Source organism: Pelecanus crispus, chromosome 1 (assembly GCF_030463565.1).
Source record: "Pelecanus crispus isolate bPelCri1 chromosome 1, bPelCri1.pri, whole genome shotgun sequence".
Lineage (NCBI taxonomy): Eukaryota > Metazoa > Chordata > Aves > Pelecaniformes > Pelecanidae > Pelecanus > Pelecanus crispus.
In genome coordinates, this window is record NC_134643.1 from 116,879,559 (window position 1) to 116,904,638 (window position 25,080).

The following is a 25,080-nucleotide window of genomic DNA, read 5'->3' on the forward strand; positions in this document are numbered from 1 at the left end:
CCTTCCAAAGTCTCACTCTACTGTGTCTTCTGGCCAGCTCTCCCTTTGCAGCTCACTAATAATGTGGTTCTTTAAGAACCACATTACTTTTTTTCCTTCAAACTGGGATGAAGCACACACTGTGACATAAATCTCAGTTCAAATATGAATCTGAACTTTCTCAAAGTCAAGATATATTTGAATCTAGGATTTTGACTTTTTTTTTTTGGAGGGGGAGGTCTGGGAGCTAGAGTCAAGCAAGCAAAATACGAGGAATGGACACATTGAAGACAAAATAGTACTGTGTACTTTCATAAAGGCAAAAGAAAATATCTTCAATGTTTTCATCAATGCCTGGACACAAGAGTTGAGTGCACACTAAGGAAATTTCCCAATTACACTGAATTAGGAGGAGCCATTGAACCCCTCAAGGGTAGAGAGTCCTTACAGAGAGATTTTAGAATCATAGAATCGAGTTTAGAAAAGACCTTTAAGATCATCCAGTCCAACCATTAACCTAACACTACCAAGTCCACCACTAAACCAATTAAGGGGAGAGTAATAATTTCATGTTTCCTGGCTTGGTGGCTGGATTATTTTTTAATGAAAGTGAAAACTAGGAAACATTAAGGCTGGAAAGGATCTCTAAGATCATCAGTCGAACCATCAACCCAACACCACCATGCCCACTAAACCGTGTCACAAAGTGCCATGTCTACCTGTTTTTTTGAGAACCTCCAGGGATGGTGACTCCACCACCTCTCTGGGCAGCCTCTTCCAATGCTTGACCACCCTTTCCATGAAGAAGTTTTTCCTAATATCCAACCTAAACCTCCCCTGATGCAACTTGAGGCTATTTCCTCTTGTTCTATTGTTATCTACTTGGGAGAAGAGACCAACACCAACCTCGCTAAAACCTCCTTTCAGGTAGTTGTAGAGAGCGATAAGGTCTCCCCTCAGCCTCCTCTTCTCCAGGCTAAACAACCCCAGTTCCCACAGTTGCTCCTCATAAGGCCTGTGCTCCAGACCATTCACCAGCTTCCTTGCCCTTCTCTGGACACGCTCCAGCAACTCAATGTCCTTCTTGTATTGAGGGGCCCAAAACTGGACACAGTATTCCAGGTGCGACCTCACCAATGTCAAGTACAGGGGGACAATCACCTCCCTGCTCCTGCTGGCCACACTATTGCTGATCCAAGCCAGGATGCTGTTGGCCTTCTTGGCCACCTGGGCACACTGCTGGCTCATGTTCAGCTGGCTGTCTACCAACACCCCCAGGTCCTTTTCAGCCAGGCAGCTTTCCAGCCACTCTTCCCCAAGCCTGTAGCGTTGCATGGGGTTGTTGTGACCCAAGTGCAGGACTTGGCTCTTGGCCTTGTTGAACCTCATACAGTTGGCCTTGGCCCATTGATCCAGCCTGTCCATATCCCTCTACAGGGCCATCCTACCCTCCAGCAGATCGACACTCCCACCCAACTTGGTGTCATGTGCAAACTTACTGAGGGTGCACTCAATCCCCTCATCTAGATCATTGATAAAAATATTAAGCAAGGCTGGCCTCAAAACAGAGCCCTGGGGAACACTGCTCATGACCAGCTGCCAACTGGACTTAACTCCATTCACCACAACTGTCTGGGCTCGGCCACCCAACCAGTTTTTTACCCAGCGAAGACTACGCCCGTCCAAGCCATGAACTGCCAGCTTCCTAAGGAGAATGCTATGGGAGGTGGTGTCAAAGGCTTTATTGAAGTCCAGGTCAATGACATCCACAGCCTTTCCATCATCTACCAGGTGGGTCACCAGGTCATAGAAGGAGATCAGGTTGGTCAGGAGGGACCTGCCTGCCTTTCACGAACCCATGCTGGCTGGGCCTGATCCCCTGGTTGACCTGCACATGCCTGTTGAGCGCACTCAAGATGAACCGCTCCATAATGTTTCCCGGCACTGAGGTCAGGCTGACAGGCCTGTAGTTCCCTGGGTCCTCCTTCCGGCCCTTCTTGTAGATGGGTGTCACATTGGCAAGCCTCCAGTCATCAGGGACCTCCCCTGTTAACCAGGACTGCTGATAGATGATGGAAAGTGGCTTGGTGAGCTCCTCTGCCAGCTCCCTCAATACTCTCGGGTGGATCCCATCCGGCCTCATAGACTTGTGAGTGTCCAGGTGGCATAGCCGGTCATTAACTGCTTCCTGCTGGACTATGAGAGCTCCATTCTGCTCCCCATCCCTGTCTTCCAGCTCAAGGGTCTGAGTATCCTGGGGATGACTGGTCTGGCTATTAAACACGGAGGAAAAGAAGGCATTAAGTACCTCAGCCTTTTCCTTGTCCTTGGTGACTATGTTCCCTGCCACATCCAGCAAAGGATGGAGATTCTCCTTGGCTCTCCTTTTATTGTTAATGTATTTGTAAAAACATTTTTTATTATCTCTTACAACAGTGGCAAGATTAAGTTCTAGCTGGACTCTTGCTTTTCTAATTTCCTCCCTGCAGGACCTAACAAGATCCCTGTACTCTTTCTGAGTTGCCCACCCCTTCTTCCAAAGGTGGTAGACTCTCCTTTTTTCCCTGAGTCCCAGCAAAAGCTCCCTGTTCAGCCAGGCCGGTTGTCTTCCCCACCAGTTCATCTTATGGCACATGGGGACAGCCCACTCCTGTGCCCTTAAGACTTCCTTCTTGAAGAAGGCCCAGACTTCCTGGACCCCTTTGCCCTTCAGGACTGTGTCCCATGGGACTTTCCCAACCAGCATCCTGAACAGGCCAAAGTCTGCCCTCCGGAAGTCCATGATAACATTTTTGCTGCCAAATTTTGATAGATTACAGCTGGGCAATCACCAACCGTATGAAATCTAACAAGAACAAATGCAGGATGAGGTGGTATAATCCTGGATGTATGGCAAGACTGGGGGACAAGAGGTTGGAGTGCAGCCCTGCAGAAAGTGATCTGGGCGTTTTGGTTGATGGTAAGCTCAATATGAGTCAACAATGTGCCCTGCTGGCCAAAAAGGACCAAGCATATCCTAGGGTGCATTAAGCACAGTATAGCTAACCAGTTGAAAGAAGTGACTGTCCCATGATATTTGTCACTGGTGGAGGAGCCTCACCTCGAGTACTCTGTGCAGTTTTGGGCTCCACAATGTAAGATGGATATAAAAATACTAGAATGAGTCCAAAGAACAGCGACAACAATAGTGAAAGGACTGGAGGGCATGACTTATGAGAAGAAACTGAGGATACTAGGTTTGTTCAGCTTAGAGAAGAGGAGACTAAGGGGTGACCTGATTGCTGTCTCCAGCTTCCTTATGAGGGGAGTGGAGAGAGGTGCTGATCTCTTCCCTATTTCATGTCCAGTGACAGGACACAAAGGAATAGCTTAAATCTGCACCAGGGGATGTTCAGTTTGCCTATTAGGAAAAAGTTCCTCACTGAGAGGGTGGTCAAGCACTGGAACAGGCTTCCCAGGGATGTGGTCATGGCCCCACACCTGTCAGTGTTCAAGCAGCATTTGGAAAACACTCTAAGATATATGGTTTAACTTGTAGTTTGCCCTGTGTGGAGTTAGGAGTTGGACTTGATCATCATGTGTCCCTTCCAGCTCAGGATGTTCTATGGTTCTATGAAAAATGTTTCACATTTTTAGGTTTTAGCATTCATACTTCAGTAGCAGGCTGGTCTCTAGTCTGGTCTTTGTGAGCTTTCATCTTCAGATATTCATTATTTGAGGTGTAGTGGCACAAGCCAGAGTTATTAAGTAACTATCTTCCAGCTGAGCCATCTTGACTGAGAATATGTGTACTTACAAAACACTCTGCTTTCAAAATAATACATATTGATCTGTTATAATACTGACTTTGTGTGGTTAATATGTTATACTTCAAAAAATAGAATATCCATTAATAAATATTAACATTTTAAGTTGCAATGGCCACATAGTGAGATTTGGATCATTTTGCATTCCACCAGAATACCTCAAAATATGATAAGAAGTCAAATTTCCTTCATTTCTTCATTTTTTAATGAGAAATATAATTCAGTGCTTTTCCCCATGAAGAAAAATAGACCTAGACAATTACTGGAATTGGAAGCTTTTAACTTTTCCTATGGTTATTCATGGTTACCACAGAGTCAGACAGAGCTAGTCTTTGTGTTTGAGAAAAAAGACAGAAAGTAGTCATTATAGTCACATATCTAATTCAGTTTACAGTACAGATTTCTGTATTTTCTATGTCTACATCTACCTGAGGCCTTTCTCCTGCTAAGTCAGAAGTGATGACAGTAAAACAGCATGGGCTCACAAAATTAAATAGTGGCTGTGAGCTGAAATTAATTCCTTCATCTACTAATTACTTCTAGACTTTATCAAGTGCAGATTGTCAAAGGGTTTCAGTTTGGCTAAAATTAGACTTCTACCTTAGTAAGTTCTGAGCACCAGAAGATCAACTTACAAAACCTCAGTATTTATCTTTCCCACATACACAAATGTAAATGTTGCTCTTAAAATTCAGAGATGTCATGGAATCAGTGATCATCTATGGTTCTGTCTTGACAGAGTTTTGCAAAGGAGACCATAATATGGTCCATCTATACATTAAAGAAATGCAAGTCTGCTCTGCCTCTGAGACAAACTGAAGCCTTGTAAACATAACTGGTGAGGTGCTAGTCCAAGCTAATAAACCCCCTTGAGATCTTTAGGACTGAACTCTACATCACATTCAAAGGAAGAGGGGTATTTTGTGGATAGCAAATTGTCTATTTGTGGTGGGTTGACCCTGGCTGGATGCCAAGTGCCCACCAACGCTGCTCTATCACTCCCCTTCTCAACTGGACAGGGGAGAGAAAATAGAATGAAAAAGCTCATGGGTTGAGATAAGGACAGGGAGATCACTCAGCAATTACCTTCATGGACAAAACAAACTCAACTTGGGGAAAATCAGTTTAATTTATCACCAATCAAAACTGAGTAGGGTAACAAGAAATAAAACCAAATCTTAACACACCTTCACTTCACCTGTCCCTTCTTCCCAGGCTCAGCTTCACTCCCAATTTCTCTACCTCCTCCACCCGAGCAGCGCAGGGGGATGGGGAATGGAGGTTGCAGTCAGTTCATGACACATTGTCTCTTCAGCTCCTTCATCCTCAGGGGAGGGCTCCTCACACTCTTCCCCTGCTCCAGCATGGGTTCCCTGCCACAGGAGACAGTCCTCCACAAACTGCTCCAGCACGGGTCCCTTCCATAGGGTGCAGTCCTTCAGAAGCAGACTGCTCCAGCATGAGTCCCCCATGGGTTCACAAGTCCTGCCAGCAAACCTGCTCCAGCGTGGGCTCCTCTCTCTCCACGGGTCCACAGGTCCTGCCAGGAGCCTGCTCTGGTGTGGGCCTCCCACAGGGTCACAGCCTCTTTCAGGTGCATCCACCTGCTCTGACATGGGGTCCTCCCCGGGCTGCAGGTGGGTATCTGCTCCACTGTGGACCCCCATGGGCTGCAGGGGCACAGCCTGCCTCACCATGATCTTCACCACGGGCTGCAGGGGAATCTCTGCTTTTGTGCCTGGAGCACCTCCTCCCCCTCTTTCTTCACCGACCTTGGTGTCTGCAGAGTTGTTCCTCTCACTTATTCTCACTCCTCACTCCAGCTGCAGTTTGTGTTGCAGTGGGTTTTTTTTTTTCCCCTTCTTAAATATGTTATTCCAGAGGTGCTACCACTGTTGCTGATTGGCTCAGCCTTGGCCAGCAGTGGGTCTGTCTTGATGCCAGCTGGCATTGGCTCTCTCGGACATGGGGGAAGCTTCTAGCAGCTTCTCACAGAAGCCACCCCTGTAGCGCCCCTGCTCCCAAAACTTTGCCACACAAACCCAATACACTACTATCGTGGAATTAAGACATAGTTAAATATTGTATCAAAATTACTTTTATAGTCACAGATCTGCTGCTCTGTGTACATCAGTAGCAAGACTACCTTGTCGAATGCTAAGCAGTGACAATATCATCAATTCCTGTTTTTATGGTTCCGATCTTAACACTACTGATAGTTACAAGGTAATTTATTATTGTGACAAATTTAAGCTACAAACATATTGCTAGGTATAGTATTTTATTCAGCATGAAAGTAATCTATCCCTAGAAATACTTTTTCCTTTCTGAAATTCATCAAAAGGTATTCAGTAATTGAATATTACCATAAAAAATGCAAAAGCATAACAATGATTTAGGGAACTATTCATAATGTGAATAGGATGTTCTGCCTAGATTTACTCCATATCTAGTAGAGAGGATCTCCTCTAAGGGGTGATTTTCAGAGTCTTAGTTTGGGTACCTTACCTTACCTCTTAGAGAAGCTAACCTTTGTCCACAGACTATGAAAGTGCTTCTTATCTATGTCGAAGACAGCCTATCTTATGCTAATCAGTCAGCTAAAGACAATGAAGTTGGTTATCCCTACACTGTGTCAGAGTGCTCTCAAAAGAGCATTCAAAGCCTGCTTACTGTATACTTGAGAAAGTTCACAATAAGTATATACCAGTTCAGTAATCTATAAGTGAGATTTTTCTGAGACCATCCTTAGCACCTATGTCCTTATCCTTGAAAGTGCTTCAACATTTGACTTCCTTAGCAGAATTTAACCTCTCAATATTTTTGAGGTCAGGGTCTGAGTCCCTGTTGATCCATAAATACATCTCAGAAGTCGGAGACCTCAGAAGCTCAGCAGGTAACTTGTAACCAGAAGGCTGGATGTTAGACAGTCTCAGACACATTTATACAGTATAATAACTGAAAGGAGTTCAGCTGCTAGAAACATTTTAATGTTGGGGCTTCCATTAGTAAAAGCTAAAGTAAATCTTGAACAGTAACCCTCCTTTAACAGTGTAAAGACACAAAGATAAACAGATGTATAGTAAAAAACTTGAAAAGTAGTGTAAAGCAAAGAAAACATACCTCTAGATTTGATAATTCTTTCCAAGGATAGGGTCATTTCCAGCAAGAACGTAACAATAAAAATCAGATTTTGCACACAAAGACAACTTGCCTGTGGCTATTACTTTATGTAAGTACTTTTTATGAAAGATAAATGCCATGGTTAGAATCCTAAGAGACTGAGAAACCTGTGAGTAACCCTCTATTCAATCTTGTCTGGAAAGTCATCCCTTTAAGCAGAGTTGGCAGAAAAGGAGTCAATAAAATCTTAGTATGTGACATTTAATCCCTAGCGTAGACCACAATATTGAGAACACTTACAACTCTTTCTTACTGATGAGTTACTAGAATGGCTTTGCAGAAATGTCTTCTTTCTTCTTTTGTACTGGGGAAAGTCATTCTGTGCCAGCTTCACATGGGCTGATGTCATGGTGTATCTCTAAAAATATCAGAAACTTCTTGTACGGCAGCTCTTTAGCTACTTACCACTTCAGAATGATTGGTTATGCTGGATTTCAAATGATTCAACAATAAACCACATGATGTAATTCCAGTTACAGGTTTTTTACAGGTTTTTGCCAGTTAGTGAAAATGTGATTCTTTTCAAACATGAAAAATATTTGCTGTTACACTTAGGTATTTTCTATTCCAGTGGGAAGGGATGTCTTGCTTCACAATAAATAACCTAATATGGCTTTGCCAAGCAGGAAGATAATTATTATCTGAACTGTTTGAGTAATTTCAAATTGACATCAGTATCTCCAAGCCAGAATAGGGCGAACAAAGGTGCAGTGTCAGAAAGGACTAACCAGGTTGTTTGTATAAATAAATAATAGTTAATGTGGTGAACAAGTTAGTGAATTTGATTGATCCCACGGATGGATTTGGACCATAATGGGACTAAGGTTTCCTTAGGTTAATAGTCTATTTCAAAACCACAGCAGAGTCTTCAGCTAGGAGTGCTTTGAATGGAGGTCTGGTCTGTCAGCTGAATTGGCCAGATGGAAAAAATTTGAGCTGATCTTGCACATAGACTATTTATTTATCTGTTATGCTGCAAGTATGGCCTCTGTTTTCAATTATTTTAGCCTGGCTAAAACCTTGAAAAATAGGATACTGCATGTTCTTATAAGTAGTGCCCATATTTGTAAACTGAAAAATGCCAGGGAAAATTCCCAGGGCTGGAATTCGATTCCTTGTGCTGTTAACATGTTAGAAGTTTCCCAGTGTTGTTTTATCCCATGTCATCCAGAAGTCTCTGAAACAAGCTGTAGGTACTTTCCAGGAGTCAGCGCATCAACAAAGGATGTTTTGTCAGTAGGAATTTTGACATGAACATCCTATTTTGGAAGTTAGGAGAGTTTAATTGTATAGAGACAGGACTCTGTGTTTTGTCTGACTCAGTGCTTCAAAGACCAAAGTTTAATTTATTAGTAAAGATAGAATCATAGAATCGTTTAGGTTAGAAAAGAACTTTAAGATCATCCAGTCCAACCATTAATCTAACATTACCAAGTCCACACTAAACCAATTAAGGGTAGACTAGACTAAACCATGTCCCGAAGTGCTACGTCTACCCATTTTTTGAATGCTTCCAGGGATGATGACTCCACCACCTCTCTGGGTAGCCTGTTCCAATGCTTGACTACCCTTTCTGTGAAGAAATTTTTCCTAATATCCAGTCTAAACCTCCCCTGGCACAGCTTGAGCCTATTTCCTCTCGTCCTATTGCTAACTACTTGGAGAAGAGCCCAACACCCACCTCTCTACAACCTCCTTTCATGTAGTTGTAGAGAGCAATAAGGTCACCCTTCAGCCTCTATAGAGATGTATTTTCCTGGATATTTAAAGACAAGATGTTTTTCCACCTATCCTTGTGAGCTATTTTGATACCTGCTAAAATAAATCTCTGTAAGGGTAAAGTAAGCATAAGCATGGAAAGCTCTGTGACATATGGCAAACCAGTAGGGAAGTAACCTGTACGCCAAGAGTCTGAAAGCCCATGTCACAGTGGCATAACAGGGCAGGATTTGTACCTGTTAGTCAGTTAATCTGCTTTACAGTTTATTCCCAGTGACATGAGGCATTTGCAAGTTTTAGGGGAGGATTTTGGAAAAGTTCTACCCACAACCCCCAGATCAGAGAGATTCATTTCACTTCCATACATTTACTTAACTAATCCAACAGACCTTTAAGCCGCCTAATCTACTACCCTTTGGCACTCTTTCCCTACTGTTACTGTAAGTAGAGGGAAACTCAAGTCACATAATACAATAGCTATGAAATCTTAAAAATGTACACACAGAATTTTGATTGTACGGGTGCACTCAATTCACAGTATGTCATTTATTCAAGATCTATTTCTCCAAATCCTTAATGCTAAAAACTCTTGTCACATAATTTTATTTCAAAACTCATTACAGACAGTGGAAACTGGATGGGGCCTATAGACAACTTGCCAGATTATCATTATGTATTTTAGCTCACTGGTTTGTTGGGGTTTTGTTAGAACAGGCAATTTCCAACCAGTGAGGGATCTCGGTGTTGTGAGGTTGCACTAACTGGACATAATACTACTTGTTTTTTCATTGCACTACCCTTTGAAGGTGAATACTTTTTAAATCTACTTTTAAATTGCAATCTGTCTTGGACATATCTAAGGGCAACTTAAAGGCTAGAACATTTGACAAATATGCATGCTATTTCCATTAATTTGTATAACTTCAGAACAGTCCCATGGAAAACAAAAGAGCTCCATATATATCCTTTTTGAGGTAATCAGAGTGTCACTAGAAATAACATAATGTTTTTAACTTTCTAATCACTGTGGCATACGCATAAGGCATAGCAATTGATACTGTCAGCCATTTCAGTGGAAACATGTCAATTAAATTCACTGGGTATATATGAGAAACTGCAATTCATATTATAGCTCTTGGAAACATTTACTGTCAACTTAATTGCACTGGTATTTTTGAAAAATATTATCTATAAGATCTGTACTTGAAATTGGTGAAATGTGTTTAACTCTTCAGCAGATTTTTTTTAAGATTACTTTTAGACAAAAAATACCAGTTAAAAAAAAATCTTCCTAGACATACTCAAAGGTAACAAAGTTCCAATATTGCAAAACATTTAGGTTCTAAAGTGCTTCATTAGTGCTGCATTTGACAGACAAAAGAGTTTTCTGTCACTAAAGAGACTCTTGAATTGCATTTTACCATTGGAAAACATAACATTTCTTGGGGTTTCCCTCTACAGAGACAGCATTTCTTCATTTTGAAAGAAGAAATTGTTTTTAACAGTCAGTGGAATCAGTTAGTTCAGGAAAACTGTGATGGTCAAACACCGGTTGAAGGAAAACTTTTAATGTGCATTCTGTCTTTATGGGTACTTGGATAGAAATGAAGCAAATCTAAGTATCAAAAAGATGTAGAAAAGAGTAGTTGTGATGTTTCTTTTGTTGACTGAAAACCAGAAATGGTAGGATAAGAGAATCAGAAAGACAGACGTGTTACAAAGATTAGTTTTGCAGAATATTGTGCCATCTACAGTGTGAAATTAAGAACTAAGAGACAAATCCTATTTGTCTTGCTCAGAGCCATTGTTTTTAAATCAATGAATTCACATTAGTGTACAGACTTTCAGGATCACGTATTCACCTTACACTGCTGAGCAGCTGAAATGAATAGCCTCAAATGCCAACTGAGCATTCACAACCCTTATTGGCTTCACATTGAGTTGTAAGTGCTTGTTATTTCCCAGAATCAGATGTGCAAAGCTCCCAATAAGATCAATGCACTCTGTGTATCTGGACCATCAGGAACTTCACCCTACTGTCTTTGATTTCTGTCCATACTGATTCATGTCTTTACTATAGAGAAGGCAATTTCTACTCTTACTCCACAGTCCCAGATTTTTCAGTCCAGGTAACCTCTTAGAAACACTGTAGCTCTTTTCTGTCTAGTCAGCTGGCTTTAAATCCCGTGTGAAAGTGGGATGGGCAATGGTTAGTGCAGGCTCTGAGACAAAGAATCTGAGAAGCGTCCCTTTGTCCTTCACTATAGCCACTTGCAGTGGCACAACCCACATTAGTAGTTGCTCAAAATTAAAAAAAAAAAAAAAAGTATTTCCAGGGCTTTTAGGCAGGCTAAGTCTCCAAATAAAGAATGCAATCCAAGTTGCTTTTTCCATGTAAGTTGGCACCATCCCATGGCTGCTCATAGACTAGAGCACTCCAGTTCATCCCAGAGCCTCTTCAGCAGCAGACAGGACAGGCTGCTTAAGCCATAAGTCCTGATGTTACTGCCAGAGCCTGATAATGCTTCATTTCTCAGTCAAAAGGAAGTTATAGAAGAGCTGGAACTCCATCACTTTTAAAACTGTGAAAAGTACATGAGCTATTATTTCAGCCTTTCTGCCTCTCATGGGTAAAGGACTGGAAAGGAGGCATTTCAGGCCACATTCCTTACATGCGGTGTATTGCATATCTTTGAGAAAGCACCCATCTTCGTGTAGTGGAAGGGAGCTCTTTAAAGTAAAATGTATTGCACTGTTTCCAGTGCAAATCAAACTTTATTATTGTCTATTTTATTCCATATCTACTTAGCAAAACATTCTGAGCACACAGCCAGATCTTAAATTGCAAAAGAAATCATTTCTGTGGGCCTTGATGTAGGCAGAATGCTTTTTGAATAAAGCAGTCCTTGACTCCCCATCCAAGATCAGTACATTCATTTTAAAATAAAGCAAAATTACAGTTTTAAACAGACAGAAAAATACCGCAGAGCTGTGGTTTGGAAAAACTGAGAACTCCTGCAGAGAACATCATTTCACATCAGAGCAGTGTGAGTTAACAGAGAACATAATACTGAACATAACCAGAAACATTGAAAGTGAATCCCATTTTGGCAATGACTGTTTCTAATAGGAGAAGGAGGATTGAGAAGGATAACCCTTATTAAGCACCCTAATGTCTTAACACTCTGGCCTATTAGTTTTCTGACATCTATCCATTGCAGTTCTATTCGGCCTTATGTAAAATACAGGTTTTTGTTTAAGGTGCTGAATTTTTGTTGCATAATTTAAGCTGCCATATGGAGAGTTTACCTGACCCTTCAGTTGTCACAGAGTTCAGTGGGCTAGTATTTCCATACCACACAAGAAATATTGTGCAAGACATCTCTATTTTTGAGGTTGTACATTTTCTATCAGGGTAAGTTTGTGTAACAGACAGATATAGATTGATTGTAGAGGTGAAATGTCATGTCTGTATCATTACGCTTCTTAGATTTCAGTATTATATTACTAAATATCATTTTAAAAACCTATTTTTTTTTTGTTTATAATAACAACAATGAGCTGAGAAAATACTACTTCTTGAATGATTTTTGATCAAGAAATTATTATTTATCATGCTAAAAACTATAATGAAAACTTTACTGACCTGAAGAAAATCTCTCTTTCCCTGACATAAACCAGTGCTTTAGCATCTGGAATATTGGCCTTGAAGGTGGACATTTCTGAAGGAATCTCTCAAGCTTTTTTTCTTCTGTCACAGTAATTTTTGCAAGTCCAGAATATTGCTTAGGAATAGTAATATTTTCAAAGTGAAAACTGGACTTTCTGTTTTCTTTTCATTAGATTTCATTTGTTTTCACCAACAATTTCACCAACAAAATGTCCCAAAAACATTCTGATAGAATGAGTCCTTGTAGTATACAGAGTTTTAGCTAGCACAGCCTATTAAAATGATAGCGCTAAAACTACAGTGCAATATTTCCAACTACTGAAAATAAGGAAAGAAAAAAAATGTTCCTTTATTAAAACACATGAAAAAGGCAGTTCCTTAGAACTATCTGGATAAAAGTATTTAACATGGTGAAAATGCTTATGACCTTATTACAGCAAATACGCTTTTAATCCAAAGCTATTTTTTCAAAAATGTTGATAACCATTTAGTCAAATTAGGGGCAAGAACTGGAGAAGCCCACTGCTACTTCAAAACACTGCTGCAATTCGCTTACTTCCACATTTAACTCCTCATAACTTGAGCCAACTTATTCCAGTACTTCATTGTGGAAGTTACTGATTTTAAAAAGAAATCTCTTAAAAATATATCTACCTCTCTGTAACTCAGACAACAAGTTATTTTTATCATCATCTGTACATCCCAATGATCCTTGTTCTGTGCTGTAACAAATATGCAGCAGTCATTTAGATTATTGCTGGTTTATAACTCATGTTTTGCTTGTTAAAGACTCAGTAATATCTTAATTCAGAAAGTATGGATTACTCTTCAATTGGTTAAAGATATGAGGTACTAAGAAATTTCACTTTGGGAATTACTGTGATGAATATGGCACCTTTGTCTCCATAACGTCAGACTGTTGAGAACAGATTGCTTGATCTTTATAACCCTTTTGTGTTTTGGAATTGTAAGTAAAGGTGGAATTGTAAGTCGAGGAGGTATTGTGTAGAGGAGGAATTGTGCCAAACCTGACTGGTACTCCAGTTTCTCCTTTGTGAACTGACTCATGTTTTGCTATTAGATTCTCATGCTGAGCAGCTAAAGGGTCAGTCAGGGTGTAATGCAACATTGCTCTCTGAATTACAGAGGGAGATACTGGGAAAATTCCCATTAATCAGCACTTTTTTTTTTTTCCTACTGGTGTGCTTTCCTGTCATCTTGTGACTTATTTTCCTGCATCTTCATTGTCAATCAGTTACCCAGACTGGTATGGTATATTAAACCCTTCAAAAGTCTGCAGGTTTTCAGGCTTTCTGTGGATTTTTATTTACAGGAAAAAAAATGTGCCTGAGCCTGCATTACTGTGCTGGGGTAAGTATATGCATAACCACAGAGAATTTTTTGCATATTTTTTTGGGTTTTTTTCTGAATTATGCAACAGGTTTTCAAGCAGCAATTGTAGATGGTCTCATTAAAACAATGAACTGTGGTATAATTTTGATACTTATAATAAGGACAAGGCTGGCAGTCTGATCTTTAACACAATTTACACCAGAATGGTTTAAAAGTTGAGCTTTTAACCAAAGTACTTCAGAATGTTTTCAAAGTTATCTCCCCTTGAAAATATTAGCTGCAGTTAAATCTGTCCAAAGAATCTAAATAGACTTTTTCTTGCATGTTTTAAAACTAATTCATGCTTCCTATCTCCTTAGCCTTTGCTGACATATGCCATATACCAGCAGTGGTAGCGCTTTCCAAGCACCAACCTATACCGACAGCCTGAGAAGCTGTGTGACCAATTGCAATTAACTGCCACCTTGGAAGTGTTATGAATTCTAACTTCTAATGCTGGACTTGATCATGCAATAGCAATTACTCAACAGTCTGGTCAGGCTCAAATGCTAAACCGTTAAAACCTGTGAACTCCTAAGCATCAGGCTTAAACCTAGCACATTAACTCCTGATCAAAAAAAACCCCAAACCTAACCCTAGCCCAAAGTCTAATCAAAACTCAGAAACCCTGGCAGTCATTTAATCAGGTTACTCAGGCTGAGACCAGTCAAGAAAACACTGGGTTTTGTTCATATCAGGTGGCAATTCTAATAATCCATCTCTGCCAGAGTGAACCTCTAAGTCTACATTTAGAATAAGCTTCTGCTTATTGCCTTTTTCCGTGCATTGACATGAATGAGTGTGCCCATGGAAGGAGATGGGGGAATTGAAAGAGAGATGACTTTTGGGATCACGTCAAGTAGAGGTGATGGGGTGATTTGAAAGAAGCTGATTATTAAATTTATAATGTCTTCAGGCCATGCTCGAGCTTTGTGCAGGTGGATATGTTGCTAATTCATATTATCAGGCAGCAGAAAAAGTGCTTGTTAGAAAGGTTAAGGTGAGCCCAGAAAGACTGATGAAAATCACATTCTGTGTGTCTGGAAGGTCAGTTTGGAAAGAGCAACAAGATAACTCTGTCTTGTAATGTTAGAGCTATAATAAAGCACTCTCTGTGTCTAAAAATCCACTTTATAACCCCTGCAGACTGGCACAAAGTTTCCACTAGTGATTCTGAGCTTAAGGCTCAACTGTCCTTGCCTCTTGCTTCATTAGTGCGCTTTGCAGCTGGACTACAAAACAGTCACCCTCTTGCCAGAACTAAGACAGGTCACTGAAATCAGAGCAGCTCTCTGCTGTTGTGGGTCATCCCGTGGCTCAGTCTGAGCAGCAGTGCTGATGTGGAGTTGCATTTTTGGAAAATGAAACTTTGTTTTTATTTTTTTTCTTAAAAGATATGCTGTGAAATTCCAATAAAAATTAATTAAAGAATTTTGGTATGGTTAGGAAATAGGATGACATCAGTTGTCCCCATCTCTCTCTGACTCTAAATTTCTCTGCCTTATGTATGTATATATAGTTTTCATGTACATCTTCAGATACATAGAATCATAGAATCATAGATCATTTAGGATGGAAAAGACCTTTAATACCATCAAGTCCAACCATTAACCTAACACTACCAAGTCCACCACTAAACCAATTAAGGAGAGAGTAATAATTTCATGTTTCCTGGCTTGGTGGCTAGATTATTTTTTAATGAAAGTAAAACGAGGAATCATTAAGGTTGGAAAGGACCTCTAAGATCATCAGTCCAACCATTAACCCAATGCCACCATGCCCACTAAACCATGTCCCAAAGTGCCACGTCTACACATGTTTTGAACACTTTGAGGGATGGTGACTCCACCACCTCTCTGGGCAGCCTCTTCCAATGCTTGACCACCCTTTCCGTGAAGACATTTTTCCAGTCTAAGCCTCCCCTGATGCAGCTTGAGCCCATTTCCTCTTGTCCTATTGCTAACTACATGGGAGAAGAGACCAACACCCACCTCACTACAACGTCCATTCAGGTAGTTGTAGAGAGCGGTAAGGTCTCCCCTCAGCCTCCTCTTCTCCAAACTAAACAATCCCAGTTCCCTCAGCTGCTCCTCATAACACTTGTGTTCCAGACCCTTCACCAGCTTCCTTGCCCTTCTCTGGACACACTCTAGGACCTCAATGTCTTTCTTGTATTGAGGGGCCCAAAACTGGACACAGTATTCCAGGTGCGGCCTCACCGGTGCCCAGTTCAGGGGGACAATCACCTCCCTGCTCCTGCTGGCCATACTGTTCCTGATACAAGCCAGGATGCTGTTGGCCTTCTTGGCCACCTGGGCACACTGCTGGCTCATGTTCAGCCGGCTGTCAACCAGCGCCCCCAGGTCCTTTTCTGCTGGGCAGCTTTCCAGCCACTCTTCCCCAAGCCTGTAGTGTTGCATGGGGTTGTTGTGACCGAAGTGCAGGACCTGGCACTTGGCCTTGTTAAACCTCATACAGTTGGCCTTGGCCCATTGATCCAGCCTGTCCATATCCCTCTGCAGGGCCATCCTACCCTCCAGCAGATCGACACTCCCACCCAACTTGGTGTCATCTGCAACTTACTGAGGGTACACTCAATCCCCTCATCCAGATCCTTGATAAAGATATTAAACAAGACTGGCCTCAAAACTGAGCCCTGGGGAACACCACTTGTGACTGGTCTCCTACTGGATTTGGCTCCATTCACCGCAACTCTGTGGGCTCAGCAATCCAGCCAGTTTTTTCCCAGCAAAGACTACACCTGCCTAGGCCATGAGCCAACAGCTTCCTTAGGAGAATGCTATGGGAGGCAATGTCAAAGGATTTCCCTCAGCCTTTCCCTCATCCACTAGGTGGGTCACCAGGTCATAGAAGGAGATCAGGTTGGTCAAGCAGGACCTGCCTTTCATAAACATACACTGGCTGGGCCTGATCCCCTGGTTGACCCGCACATGCCTGTTGAGCGTACTCAAGGTGAACCACTCTATAACCTTCCCCAGCACTGAGGTTAGGCTGACAGGCCTATAGTTCCCCAGATTCTCCTTCCAGCCTTTCTTGTAGATGGGCATCACATTGGGAAGCCTCCAGTCATCAGGGACCTCCCCTGTCAACCAGGACTGCTGATAGATGATGGAAAGTGGCTTGGTGAGCTCCTCTGCCAGCTCCCTCAATATTCTCAGATGGATCCCATCCGGCCCCATAGTCTTGTGAGCATCCAGGTGGTGTAGCAGGTCATTAACTGCTTCTTCTTGGACTATGAGGGCTCCATTCTGCTTCCCATCCCTGTCTTCCAGCTCAGGGGGCTGAATGCCCTGGGAATAACTGGTCTGACTATTAAAGACATCTTCTTTTACTCCCCTAATTTACTGTCAGACAGCTGAGTTACTGTCATGTAAATTACTCTCTTCAGTAAGAACTGAATGAGAGATGGAGAGGCTGGGCTTCTACATTCTATTATTATTCATTTGAATGATATTTCTGTAAAAAATAAATCTGAAACTAATATTTTTGATTTATACATGCATATGTATTGCAAGTAAGCTAATGGTGAATATTTCAAATAAGACTAGTAAAGTGTCCTGGTTTCAGCTGGGATAGAGTTGATTTTCTTCCTAGTAGCTGGCATAGTGCTGTGTTTTGGATTTAACATGAGAATAATGCTGATAACAAACTGATGTTTTCATTGTTGCCAAGTACTGCTTACACCAGTGAAGGACTTTTTCAGGTTCCCATGCTCTGCCAGGTGGGGGAGGCACAGCCAGGACAGCTGACCCAAACTGACCAAAGGGCTATTCCATACCATATGTTGTCATGCTCAGTATAGAAACTGGGGGGGGGGGGGGGGGGGGTTGGCCGGGGAGCAGCGATTGCTGCTTGAGGACTAGCTGGGCATCAGTGGGTGGGTGGGGAGCGGTTTCATTCACTTGTTTTTTTTTTCCCCTGCATTATGTTTCTCCCTCTCTCGTCGTTCTCCTTTTTGTTACAATTTTTATTACTATTATTATTATTGTTATTATTTTATTTCAATTATTAGACTGTTCTTATCTCAACCCACGAGTTTTCTTACTTTTGCCCTTCTGATTCTCTCCCAATCCCACCGTGGGGGGAGGGTGAGCAAGTGGCTGTGTGGTGCTTAGTTGCAGACAAGCACTAAACCACAACATAAAGTAAAGCAGCTCTTTAAAGGAGCTCATGCCAACAGGTTTTTCAAAGCATTTGCAGACAGTATACAGAGAAATTAGATAAACACTCAAAAATTTGAAACTGACTGTAGCGGAGTGTAGCATTGCTCTGTCCATGGGACTTTGATAGATATTCTTTGACAAGGTATTCACTGTCATGTGGTTTGGAAATTCATTGAATCAGAATGATGAAGAGGTGCCCAGCTGGAACTAAACATCTGCATATGGTGAATGCTTCATGTTGATCAACGTCTGGTATTTTGCTAGAAACTTTACTGTCATAATAAAACATTCATTGAAACAAAAAAGAAAAATCTCAGCTATTTTAACCTTTTCAAAATAGCTTGTTTGCTTTAATAAAACTAATTACCAATAGCAGGTGGAACTTGGCATTGGCATTGATGTGAACAGGGAATGGCAAAAAGCCACGGGTTACTTTGAAATTAGACTGTATGTACTTATTGAAGTGACCTTTAGAAGTGATAAAAGCCAGTGACGAACACTTTTGAAAATTCCAACTGAACAGAACACATCTTGTGCACCAATAGATAAATGTATAGCAAAAAGACTCAACACATAAGTGTTGGTGTAGTGTGAAATATATGATCCTCAAACTGAATCTTTTATCTTGCCTGGAATTCTGAAGCAGAGACCACTCAAGGGAAGTTGCTGTAAGGATAAGTTGCTGTACAAATCCCAGAAGGAGGAAATTTTTTTTAAAATATTCTCTGTTTTCCCCTCCCCCCCTCAATTTTGAATGAACATGTGGCCATTCTACAATCCTAGAGATCAGAATTAATACACGTAATTAAGAACAACTGAGAGCTATCATTAAGGTCCTGGATTCTGCAGTACTTCTGATATATATTTTTTTAATGTGTTTTTTTAACTTGTGGTGAGTGATGGATCTCTGTAAATAGTTATTTTTTAAATTAATTTCTGGTATCACTCACTAGAGAAGTTTTGGAACTAATTTTTGACACAAAGTTGTCATTTCAAAATGAAAGGTTAAAATCCATATTTCTATTAAAAAAAAAAAAAAAATCCCCAGAAAATAAATACTATGTTTTCTGGTTTATGTATTCCAAATAGTGCATTTTCTTTAAAACGTACAAATGAACTCCCTCATCCTCACTTGGAGATATCTTCCCTCATTTGCTTTCCCCTCCAAACTCAAATGTGATGAAACATGCCAATTAAATTAGACTTCTCCGTGCTACAGCTTTACTTGTGAATGCCAAAATATGACTAAGAATTTTAAAAATAATTTCTAATTTTGTCTCTTCTTGTATTAAATTGTTCAATCTAACTTTATTGCAAAACATTTTATTCACTACTTTGCTACACAGAATGAAATATTGAATTAAATTAACTTTGACATTCAAATAGTAGTTCTGTTTTCTGAATGCAATAGCACTAACAGGTCTGAGAAAGGCCAGTATGTACTGAATTTGTATGAGAACAGTAAGGTATAGTTTCTACTAATACTTTTATTACAGCAAACAGGGAAGAGAAAGGAATATATTATTTTCATTCTGTAAGGGAGGAATCAATGCTCTGGAAAATTATGATTTACCGAAGTTAGGGAAAAAAAGCTCTTTGTCAAACCAAGAAGTGATATTCTGTGTCCCAGTATAATGCATAAAATACAGTAAAAGCTTTCAATTCTGACGTATCTGTGCTTTTGTCAAGTCGCAGTTAGCTCAGTGAATATTCGAGGACCATTTCACTAGCGTGGTTAAGGCAGATGCTGTGTGAAAAGCAGTGTGTCAGCATATTTCTCATTTTATGTAAAAACTAAAAGGAAAGAACAGATGGAGTAAAAGACTTACAACGGTTATAGTGCACAAAATGTAATTTATATTTAAACAATTAAACATTCTGAATGGACTACTTTAATTAACTTCCAGTGCAAAACATTAAGTACTGTAGGTGGAGCTATCAGTAGTTTCATGTGATTTATGAGCTATGCATAAAAAGGTAATATTCATACAGTGCTATGTAATTCAGACTGTGTTGCAATAGCTACATATGCATCTGAGGATAACACTGGATATACTTCAGAGGAATGAGTAAAAATGATCTATTAATTCTTGGAGACAGCTGGTTGTTCTTGTTGCATAATTTAATTAAATTATTTAATTAAATTACATCCAAATATAATGGAAATCTTGCTAATTGGCTCTAGGAACTTGCTGAGCAAGACTCACACCCTTTTGTTAACATTTGTTTTTTTTTTCCTTTGCATACTTTTCTGAGTACAGGATCTACAGGGCAGTTGCATCTGATTTTCTTTCAGGTTTTCTTCACCAGAATTTCTTGCTAACATACAAAGGGCCAAGTCATGCATTTTGGGGGGATAGATATTTTATCTCCACAAGCATTATCCTCTCAACACTTTATTTTAGATACAACTTTTGCAATAATATACGTCCATATTTACAAAACTCAAAGACTAAGCATATGTCTTTAGTAAACTAGTGTGCCAGGTGGTTTATATTCATTGTCCACTGCTTCCTTCCTGTGCTGCTTTGAGAGAGTCACCTTCCATGTCTTCTTAAATATGTCTGCTGGTAGTGTTTGGTTGGCCCAGCTACCAGCTTTCCCGACTGTAATAACTGTTTCATATAATCCCCTACAAGACTTCCTGCACTAAACATTTCTGAATAACAGTCTTTCTGCTGTTCCATCTAATCTTTTTTCCCTGAAAGAGTGCTTCTCATTGCTTAGCTGATGTGTTTCATCTTGAGACAACATCCTTCTGACATCTCGTTGCTTCAAATGCCACCAGAGCCAGCCCCTTGCAATCTCAGTCCCCAACTTAGCATTCACAAGCTATGCTGCACATCCTCCTCTCTGAACGGCACTGTGGACACCCTAGTCTGAGGGGCAAATCTGGACTCTGCCGGGAAAAAGTGATGAATCACACCTGTGAGCCTGGTGCAGTGGCAACAGACTTTTTGGGAGAGGAAGAAAAGTCAGACTTTCCCGAGGCAGCTGGGGAAAATAACAAGTACAAAATGTGCTACAGCCCAAGCTTGAACCTTGTCCAGACCATTCACACTGACTTAACAGACACTACATCCTTCTTAGAGCTCTTGGAAATAACAGAGAGAAATTTCAGGCCAGAAAGAGGGAAAAACAGATTGGGGGAAAAGGAGAAATAATGGAGAAAAAAGCAATAAAGAATTCCACTGGAGCTTCGTGTGCCCAGTGGGATATAGCCAATGACGCCAATTGCTGTCCTGTAATTCTCCTTTCTTCCTTTCCCCTCTACCCTAGTCTGGAAACCTGTGGCATCTAGGCTATATATTTGCATAGATACATGTATAAATGTGAAACCATTATATCTATTATATTATATATAACATTATATATCTTATAATGGCTTAAGTATATATGCATATATATGTGTATGTATATGTTATGCATCTAAATTATAACCAAGCCCCAAAGGTGGTATGCCAGACCAAATGCAATGAACAGTGGGTCAAAAACAAGAAATGGAAGCATATCTCCCTTTAATGACAATAAAATATGTGTACACGTGTATATAGTCCAGGATATCTACAGATCTGAACAGTGATCTGTTCCGCATATCCACATCTGAAGTACGTTGTCTGAGCAGCTCCTTGTTTTCATTGTGGTCTTTTACATAACATAGAGACACTTCTACCCATGCTGTCTATCACACATAATTCTATGCACATAGAATACATACTCTAAAATTGATTCTACCAAGCTATCAAGGTTGCATTCCCATAGTGACCAGTAGTGAGCTTTAATGGTCAATATACTTTTAGTGATTTCTGTTTATGACCTTGGGGCCACTGGTATCATTCTGTACTTATACTTTCAAGACCCCAGTTATGTTCTTGTGCCTGTACTTTTGGAGGTCCCAGTTAAAATTTCCTGTTCTCATTCAACAGCCTTTAAGCTGCAGTTACCCAGTAACAAACATTTTATTAGAACAACCTAGTAACACCAACACTTGTGTTGTAGGATCCTGGAGCATTTCACTGAACAAAAATATTGATTCATTAGCAGATGTATATATAGTTACTTATTTGTATTAATATCTTTTAGTTATGACATTATCATTGGTATATTATTGTCCTGATTTCAACTGGGATCAAGTTGATTTTCTTCCTAGTAGCTGGTATAGTGCTGTGTTTTGGATTTAGGATGAGAAGAATGCTGATAACACACTGATGGTTTAGTTGTTGCTAAGTACTGCTTATGCTAGTCAAGGACTTTTCAGCTTCCCATGCTCTCCAGGTGCACAAGAAGCTGGGATAGGGCACAGCCAGAATAGTTGATCCAAACTGACAAAGGGCTATTCCATCCCATATGGCGTCATGCTCAGTATATAAACTGGGGGGGGTTAGCCTGGGGCAGCGATTGCTGCTCGGGGGATGGGCTGGGTGTCGGTTGGTGGGTGTTGAGCGTTTGCATCACTTGTTTTGCCTGGGGTTTTTTCCTCCTTTTGTTGTTTTCCTTTTCACTACAAGTTATTATTATTACTTTTGTTTTTATTTTTTAAATTTTTATTTCGGTTATTAAACTGTTCTTATCTCAACCCACAAGTTTTCTTACTTTTGCCCTTCTGATTCTCTCCCCCATCCCCCAGCGGGGGGAGGGTGAGCAAGCAGCGGTGTGGTGCTTAGTTGCTGTCTAGGGTTAAACTGCTACAATTATCAAAACTGCTTCAGAGAAATCCTCTTTTCAGCAATAACCTGTTCACATTACTGTCATGTTATGAGTTCAGTCAATCAAATTGTACACTCCTGAACCTGCCTCATCTCATTATCACCACTAGCCTCTTGATAAAGTAGTGTATTTTAAAATGCTCTGGGCTTGTGTTGTCAGGTATTTTTTTAATTATTAGTCACAAGTAATCTTGCTGCAATATACAAATATTTTTCTATAAATACAAAAACTTTTTTAAAGTGATGATGTCACCATTTGCATTATTCATGATGCAATAATTGTTTAGAATACTACATATAATGCCGTTCTTAACACTCTCAGCTTCTGATTCCTCAAAATCCAACTCAACATATATATTTGCCTTTCCATCTACATATTTCACAATGGTGATAAGAATCCTGATTTTGCATTTGATATGTAGAGTATAATTCCTATTTATATGGGTTTGTTCATTTATTATAGGCATCCTTGAGTTCTCCAGCATTGCTTTCCAGGAGTCAGTGGCCAATGAATGCCATACCACAGCTTGTTCAGCCATGGACTGACAACAAGAGTTTGTACTGAAAGCCTTTCCACCAACTGGATCAATGCATTCTGCTTTAAATTTCATGGGGAGAGCAGGAAGATGGATCATAAATGGTAACTGGTTTCTCTCTATAAATATATATTTAATTACACAGTCAGCTGTTGCCAACATAGAAATGTCTACTAAAACACAGAGGCTTCTAAGCTTCAGAATCCCTGCCTGGATGCTCTTTCTTTTACTGTGGCATGGAACATCCCACAGCTTTTTGAATAACTTTCTTGTCCACAGATTATGTGTTTGATTGAAGAAGGTAATGGTTTCTATCTTTTTTTTTTCCCCTTTTTTTCTTCTTTCTTTTTATTTTAATAAACAGCATGAAATAACCAGAATGGCCTGCAGTTAGCACGTATAGTTTTCTATTCATTTATGGCTTTTTTTTTTTTATCTTGTTACCTGTGGGAGTTTCTAATTACAGCATCCTCAAAATATAGTTTATACACAATACATGTGCATCCATTCTCAGACATTCTCAAATCTTCAGAAGAACCATTTCCCTGTTTTTATAGTCTTTACCTTTGCTCTCTATAAAATGCTGTATTATTTTTAAGATTTTATACTCTAATTTAAAGACATTCTGCAGTGGACATAGCCCAATATATCTCTCAGATCTTTTAAATCCATATGCTCATAACTGTTCTTGAGGGCAGTACTTATATGGTTATTTAGTTTATGATATAGCTGAAAGCATTTTGGTGTTGTGTCTTTAAGTAGCTGAAGTTGGTGTTGTGGTTTAGCCCCAGCCAGCAACTAAGCACCACACAGCCGCTCACTCACTCCCCCTATCCCAATGGGATGGGGGAGAGAATCGGAAGAGTAAGAGTGAGAAACACTCCGGGGTTGAGATAAGAACAGTTTAATAATTGAAATAAAGTAAAAGAGTAATGATGATAATAACAATATAATAATTATAATAATAATTATAATATCCAAAGCAAGTGATGCACAATGCAATTGCTCACCACCCGCCGACCGATACCCAGACAGTTCCCGAGCAGCGATCGCTGCTCCCCGGCCAACCCCCCCAGTCTATATACTGAGCATGACGTCATATGGTATGGAATAGCCCTTTGGTCAGTTTGGATCAACTATTCTGGCTGTGCCCCCTCCCAGTTTCTTGTGCACCTGGCAGAGCATGGGAAGCTGAGAAGTCCTTGACTAGCATAAGCAGTACTTAGCAACAACTAAACCATCAGTGTGTTATCAGCATTCTTCTCATCCTAAATCCAAAACACAGCACTATGCCTGCTACTAGGAAGAAAATTAACTCTATTCCAGCCAAAACCAGGACAGTTGGTGACTGAGGAAAAGCTATTTCAATTTTATTCAAGATGATCAGTTTGTCTGAACAATTAGGTCTATAGAAATCTGAATTGTATGGTGGTTTTAGGAGCTTTTAAAAATTGTGTTATAATAAAACCTATGGTCTTTGGATGAAAAAGTTAGTAGAAAAGGCTTTCAGTTATTCTCTGCCTATAGGGCATGAGCAGTGGAGTGCTGATGAGGTGTCTGGGGATGAGACAGTGAATTTTTCAGATAAACACACACTGCTTCCAAAGTTTAGCATTATACTAATTTATGCAGCTTGAAGGCATACATAGTCTGTCTTCTCACAAGACACCTAAGAGTACTTTCCACTTCAGTGAAAATTGTTGTGCATGTGAGAAAGCATAACTACCAAAAAACCCTCACAAAACAACCACAAAAAAGTCTAGTTCTGTTAATCTGTTTGTAGCTAAATAAATTTAATTGTGGTATGAAATTTTTAGACAGACTTGGATTTGCTTGAAGGCTATTCCTGAAATCCATGCATATTTCTTGATGTGTGCATTATATAAGTTCTTATCAGTTATTTGA